This window comes from Aplidium turbinatum, chromosome 5 (assembly GCF_918807975.1).
Source record: "Aplidium turbinatum chromosome 5, kaAplTurb1.1, whole genome shotgun sequence".
Classification (NCBI taxonomy): Eukaryota; Metazoa; Chordata; class Ascidiacea; order Aplousobranchia; family Polyclinidae; genus Aplidium; species Aplidium turbinatum.
Window position 1 is genome coordinate 6,414,041 of NC_137476.1, and position 8,046 is coordinate 6,422,086.

Here is an 8,046-nt window from a genome sequence, read left to right on the forward strand (position 1 = left end):
TTACGGAGGATCTCAGGACAAAAAACGGAAGTCTGGAGGTGTCCTCTCATAATCGTTCTTAAATTTGTTGGTATGACATGTCGACGCACTTAGAATTCTTTATGCACCCTTAATGCAATTTAAGTATGAGATCATTGTTGTAAAATGTGTACCTGATCACTTGGGGTATGTCAAAATGAGCAGAGTTTGCAAAAAAGAAAAGTTCAGTTGCAAAAATCTGTAGCCGCCAAAAAAAATGCAGATTTGAATTCAGCATTTAGCCAAGTTTTAGTGTCGATGTCAATCCAACAAAAATTTTGTTCTCCGGTTTTATTATTGTTATCTTGTAAAGCAACAGTCAACCATTATAATTAGACAAATGTTTTTGATGGTATCCCAAGGTTCACTTAAGCAACAAGTTATTTTAAGCACAAACGTTTCTAGCTATGGTATAGTTCATGCAAAAAGGAAAAGCGTTCTACAAAATCACTTAAAATGTATTTTCCAACGCATATGTTGAACTATCATTAAAATTAAATTTCTTACATGTTGCTGGTTGTGTAAATGTTAGTAAGCAAAGCTATTTGTAGTTTGCATGGGTTTTCAACAATTAACGTTAGTCAAAACTTAATCTTAATAAACTAACTAGAACTTGTTTTAATGTTGGGTGACTATGCAGACGATTGCTATTGCGGAGAAGTTGGAACTGCTTGCCATTTCCCATTCACTTACCAAGGAGATCTTTACTACCAGTGCAAACCTGCAGCAGATCCTAGTAAATCTTGGTGTTCTTTTCAAAACTTATATTATGCAAATTTATGGGGTTATTGCATAAAGTGCCCAGGTAAATTTATTAAATAATACTAAATACATTTTGCGCATTTTACATAGCAAAGACTTGAAGAGACATCAATTGGATGCTTACCCCGTTGTTTAAAAGTAGATGAAATGATTGGTTTTCTTGCTTTCCCATTCACTTACTTGACCCTTTCCATCATCATGCTTATACATTAGGGAGGGCCGTCGGGAACAGATCGCTTAGCAACTCGAGTTTCTTAGGAGGTACGTCGAGTAAATGGCGAAATCGAAAACCATTTTTTAATTGAACGCCAGGAAGACGGTGCACAACACAGTCCAACTAATCAGTAAATCACCCCATTCCAGGGACATTACAGTGGCGTATATTCAGGGTGTGTGCGCCGTACACCCATCAAACATGGTTGATTCATCAATCATCATACAGTTAAACTCAGTCAGTAATAAAGCTTGGAATGCATGACAGTCCAGTTTTTCACTGTCTCTTTTTATAAAACATAAAAATATATTGCAAAGTTGCGAAAAAAATATACTGGAAACATGTGTGCTCAGATCTTAAAGCACACATAACTGGTAGCCACTTAAACATGTTAATTCCCAGTAAAACCCCAATTGCAGCTTTGACACCGCCAACCAATCAGAAGATGTTGAAAGTGGCTACTGTCCAATTGTAATCCTCCTGGCAGGCAAGGTTGTCTGGCAGGGTTCTAAACAGGGTTGCCTGGATTTTCAGAGTGCTCGATCGGCAGAGAAGAACTCGAAGAAGAGCAGGAGCGATGTACTTTCGATCTTCGTACAGTTGCGCGTGAGGCGGAAAGGTATGGATTTCCGAGTCGAGGAGCAGCCGCCCTCGTAATCGCAACATTGCTGGACACAAAAAAATGATTTCAATCCGACCATGGTAGTCGACAAAAACAAGCTCGTTCGTGTATGAAAACGGCTCCGTTTAGAGACGAATCACTTCGCTTCCAGTTCGCTCGGCACAATAGTTGAAAGCCTTTACTTTGCGGGCAGAAAGGATAAAACCCCTACATTGAATGGCATAACTGACTATCGTAAAAAATCAATCGAAGACCACTACGTGATGCTGAAATACCTAGGAGGTGAATGCATCGACTACGTTTCCATTCAAGGGCGTTCAACTGGGAACAACATCGCCGAAACGATATTGGCTGCTCTTGAAGTCAAGGGAATTGAAGTGAAAGGCATTCGCGTCGTTGGCTGCGACGGAACTGCCCTCAATACAGGTAAGCACACTGGAGCCATCACCATCATTGAGCAACATATCGGGAATGCGATGCAATTGTCGATTTGCCAGTTTCACCTCAACGAACTCCCGCTTCGGTATCTCTTCGGCGAACTGGACGGGAAATCATCAGGACAGCAAACCTTCAGAAGGTTAAACCGCCGTGTCGTCGCCAATGATCAGTGCAAAATGGCATAATTTGCAGTCGTCGAGTTCGAGAAGATAAAATCCAATCTGACGAAAGTCGATGAGGTGATGGAAATTAGCGGCGATCAAAAGTATCTGTTCTATATCGTGTTGGTCCTCGAGGGAAGTCTGCCTCCAGAAAGCATTCGATTCCGTGATCCAGAAAAACAGGGTCATGCACGATGGCTTACTTTCGCTTCAAGTATATGCCGACTTTATATCTCGGAGCCAGTCCCATGTAGTTTTTCGTCAAGACCGATGTTCCTACATCGATTGACAGTTTTCCATGCTGCACACAAGTAGTTAAGCGTGCGATCTAACTCGTCAACGTTTTGAGTGAAAGAAAGATTACGTTCTATGACTGTTTATGACTGTTTACGTCGTTTTGTGTATTTTCTCGCTGCTCTGTCCTTCCTTCAGTTGGTTAAGCTGACTCGCTATTTGACAGGCCAATCAAAAGTGGTCGTCGACAGTTGCCTACAAATAAACGCCTTCGCTGCGCATCCGGTGAATGTAGTGTTGGCCCTTCTGCATGACGAGTCTAAGCCAATGCGTAAGCTTGCAGATCATCGGATCCAGAAAGCTGCAAGGGACGAGTACACGGGTGAGATACGTCGTTTCGAAATTTCCAAAATAAACTTTGAGTACACAGATTTGACAACAAACTATCGTTGCTCTGGTGGAGCGAGCAGAAACTCACTGAGCCACCAATTCTACGCGATTTCAGCACCCAACACCCCACAGAGATTTTCGTCTAGACCGATGTTCCTACATCCATTGACAGTTTTCCATGCTGCACACAAGTAGTTAAGCGTGCGATCTAACTCGTCACCGAAGTGAGCGATGAAGTCATCGGCCATGACAGCAGACATGAACTTATTCTGACTCGACCTGCAGCTCGCTCACAGCGTTCACGCTTTGTGTGAAAGAAAGATTACGTTCTATGACTGTTTTTGACTGTTTACGTCGTTTTGTGTATTTTCTATTTTTTTAATCACGTTTTTTTTTTTGAAAAAACGTTTTTTACTTCATTTGGGTGATATTGACGTTTTTGTGTGGCGTTTTCCCGCGACCCGATCTAAAAAAGGTTTTCAGATTATTTGTTTGTGACCTAAGCCTCCTATCTGAGCCGAGTTGCTTAGTGATTTGACAAAATAAGTGCATTGACGGCCCTCCCTATTATACATGCATCCGACAGTAAGTAACCGGTTGGGCTCAGTAACAAGTTATTGCTTTCATGGAAAAGAATAAACACAGAATACCACTTAAAAAGTGCTTGACATATCTACATCAAAATTTATGATTCATAACCAAACATTCCACAAACTGTTGGGCTAAAGTGGTTTTCATTGTCAATGCCGCATTTCAGTCAACCCTTTAATGTTGCATACCAGCAATGCTAATGTGACACAATAATGCAATCATTCTACTTTAGCTTATGTGATCTGCAAACAAACCCCTTGCATGTTATTGAAAAGGTTTATTGTTATAAATCAGCCAAAAATAGAGAATCGTTATCCACCATCGAACAATGAAAATAAAGAAGTTATTTTTCTACCTTCCTGTCCTTCACAATGAGCATTTTGTCTCAGGTTGCTAGACATTTTCGTGCAATGCTAGTTATATATATTTTAATGTTAGTGCAATTATAAAGGTTAGTGCAATTACTTTGAAACGTACAAACGCCCAAAAATGACTTATAGTTATGAGAAAAGGTAACTTTTGTTTAGTTTAGCATTACCTAATGTTATAATTCCAAAATTTCAATTTTGAAGCTATTTTCGGGAAATTAGAATAAAAACCGACTTTCTGACGTTTTTTCATCTCAAACAATTTATTTCGATAAATTTGTTGGGTAAAAATTTAATTTTTATACGCACAATACACTTGGCTATTACCTTGTAAAATATTTTGGCTCTGTGATTTTCATTGCTCCTGTTATTAGCGATAAATTAGCACGGGGCTAAAATAGCCAGTGACGTACTTTCCGCGTACGAAAACAGCTCGTATTAAGATAGGGTTAAACAATGCATCTGATTTACATACTTTAACTTTGTGTTAGTTTATATAGGTCTAGTAATGTATGAGTTTTATAAAAAAAATCCAATGGAACTTCATGTTCAGCGTTTTGTGATGTTTAAGGTTTCACCATTCTATGTAGACCAGTGCTCTTCATCTGGATGTACTGTATACTGAAGCGTATACCTGTTCACAAATACAGGGTATACAACTTAGAAAGAGTATACGTAGGGTGTACAAATTACTTCTGGGCTTCTAATAGTTTTTTTTTTTTCGGAAAAAAAAAGATTAATAAAGTAGCCTATTCTCGTATACAGGAGCAAATCCAGGAAAAGCACTTGGTCACGTGCATCCCCAAAACTGAAAAATAACAATAACAACAATTTTTACCGTTGTTTGCAATTTTCTTGCTCGCTCAATCGTACTTCATTAAACTAATCAGTTGGATGAGGCACTTACACTTTCACCAGTGGATTATATAAGAAAGTGTTTTTGGTGTGCCCCTCAATAACTGAGAAAATAATTCAACACTTCGAAATAGACACATTGTTTTCTCAATGTGTTCACCATTAAACTAACCAGCACCAGTCAAATAGAGGTACGAGGTAAAACTCATCTTGTAGCCAATATCGTACTAGGCTTATAGGGAAAATCGGGGACAACTCGGAAAAGATTTAAAATTTGAATGAAATACTGTAACCTTCAACACTCTGCTGTTCAAGACTAGGCTATAAAATTTCGTTAAAAACTAAAATTGATAGAAATCTTTCTGTCGTAACTCCAACTTCTTCATAAATCTAGTTTAATTTGATTTATTTTAGAGCATGCAAAAGAAACGATGTAGCCATAGAAAAATACAGAATTTGAACCATTACAAGAAAAAGGTGGCAACAGCAAAGTTTTACGACGTGTATGCAAAGAAGATCAAAAGTGTATGCATTGATTAGCCTAATATAATCAGGTGCAGTCACCAAACCAGACGTAATTCAAATAAGTAGATGAACTGGTTGAAAGAATCAGTCGTTTCTTCATTTTTAAAACTATTCGAGAGTGTCAATTGTTGAAGCAATACGTGGACGACTGAACCTAACATTTATCACAACAACAAACCAGCCTACAATACACACATATAGTATATTGAAGTTAAGAAACGGACTTATGATATAATACGAGGACTATTTACTGATTGTATATAGAAATAAAGTTATCGCAGCTATGATAGCGATCAGCATAAATATTGTAGAGAATAAATACACAAAAATTGCAGTTTATTACCAAAATTTACCTTACATTGCCCAGGTGGTGCTGAATCAGCACCAAGTACTTTAAATTTTCTGTCGCGGCTTAACCACTGGCTCCATACATCCAGATTTTTTTGACTTTTCCTAAATATTATCGAATTTTATTGTGAAAATTTGGGCCTCCAATGTCTTATACTTTTCATGCAAACATATGCATTTTGAAATGCAATTGGTGAAATTTTGCTAATTTGCTCTTTTCGGAGAAGATTGTGTGTTTGTTTATTGCTCACATGGAGCGTCGCACTGGCCAAGAACTGTCTGAACACAAAACCACAAAAATGTGTGACTCATTTTCTAGTTGCCGTTTTTTTTGCTTGAAGTTTAATAGCGTTATCAATCAAACATTTGTGCTAAAGGAGAATTTTACTTCATACACAAACCTTTCATCCAATAACGTCATATTCTTGCAGTAAGCGTAACATCCCCAGGAAGCGTTTATAGGCGGCGTGCAAAACCAGAGCAAATTTTCTTGGAAGACGATAATTTTTTTTATCAAAATGCTTGCTACTAATTTCATCGTTTGAACGCAACGCTGGTCTTCAGTCAATTTGCTAAATTAAAGATTTTGTTCCTTGCTGTGAGATTCAAAGCAATTGTAACTTATGACGTTACAATTCCTTATGCGAGATGAACTTATTTTCTTGGAAATAATGTTCAAACGCAATCTATGAATTTCTTTTCTAACAACAAAACTGTATCTATTTATCTACTTCACCTTCAAAACCGGGAAGTGGGGATGACAGTACAAAAAGCTTTCATTCAAAAACGTTATATCACTGCAAACTTGAATTTTCTCCAGTCGCCTAAATGTTCAAAGGCAGCTTGTAATATGTAAGCGCATTTTCTGGACAGATTTCGATTTTTCATGAAAGTGCTTGGTGCGAATTTCATCCTTTCAACGCAAATACTGATTCAATCAATCTACCAATTGAGCAAATTTTTTTGTTTAGCCTACCTTTGTAGAAAATGAATCAAAGTTATGAGAGCGAATTTACTGGCTGTGTCACATCTACAAAAAACGAGTATTTAGTCTAACAACGTATGGTTTTCGAAGTGTTTGATCAGAATTTGATCAGATCACTCTTCTCTGTCTACGAACTGGTTATTATTATTTTTTTGCATCGATCACCTGCTATAGGTTACGTAACTCAAAAAATCATAATTTAGTACGACTTCACTAAAGGTGGTACAGACATAGTCAACCAGAGAATCGGATTTTACTCATGTAAGCCCAAATCTCGTCGCTGGACAGTCACAGCATTTGCTTATTTGCTGGACACGTGCAAAATTAATGCTTCAACTATATTAGCTTTGAATCTGCAAAACGACCCAAACAAAGTTTCTTCTATTACTGTAATTTTGGTTGGGACCTGGCGATGCCGTTAGTTCGACCGCAGATTGAGTCCCGTCCCTTGCGGGGTCTCTCGATGACAATAGGCTACAACGAAAAATAGAAACGGTAATAGGAAAAAAGACGATTCCACCAAGTTCATCGTCAGGTTTACTACCATTCAAATCCGAAAATCGGCGAAGATGTAAACAATGCTTACAAGAGGCTACTGGGGAAGTTGGTGCAAAGAAAAGAAAGCAGCTACCGGCAAACTACAGTCAATGCCAAAGATGTGGTCACTCGGTATGCCAAAAACATTCTACTAGATTGTGCCATGGCCACCTAAAGATACGGCCTGATTTGTCACATTTTGCAGAAATTTCCAGGTTTTTCAAACTTTTGGCAAACGTTTAAATAAAATTTTCTAAAAATTATATTTTTACACTTTCTTTATTCTTTTCCCCAGATGACACAATAAGTTTTAACATCCTCACATGTTAAAAAACAAAGAAAATTTGATTTTGTAAATTTTAGTCAGACTGTTAATTTTCAATAACAGTCTGATTTTGCGTTTTTCAACTTACTTTTTCTCATTTGCTACTGCTTCCCCAAGGCAACAAAAAAAATGTTTGTCATTAGGAAACCGCAAAAAGTAAAAACATCTCAAAAAATATCAATCAAGCACTAGCAGTAGCTGTAATCAAAATCTGCAAAATGTGACAAATCAGGCCGCATCTCCAGGTGGCCATGATTGTGCCAAAGTGGTTTTTGTTTTACACATGAGCTTTCGGACTAAATGTAAATGTCTGCAAAACCTTTTGTACCAAGCTAAAGATTAATAATTTGTTTGATTAGTAGGCCCACTGCCATTGTATTCCGATGCAGCTTATCGTGTAGGCATATATAGCCTTATTTTTCACCTGCTAAATATCACCACAATTTGATGACAGTTAGCTCTACATTGGAAAATAACTTCTGCGTGGACTTTGTAATACAGGCGCTATACAAAAGTCGCAATGTTCAATCCGCCGCTATTCTCAAGCAGGATTTTATTTTGTCGCCATTGGGCAATTTGTTTTAATGAAAAGTAAAACAGCCATACAATAGAAAATTTAAAATGCACAATATTATAAACTGCTTGAGCTGCATTGCAATACAAAATTTAATAA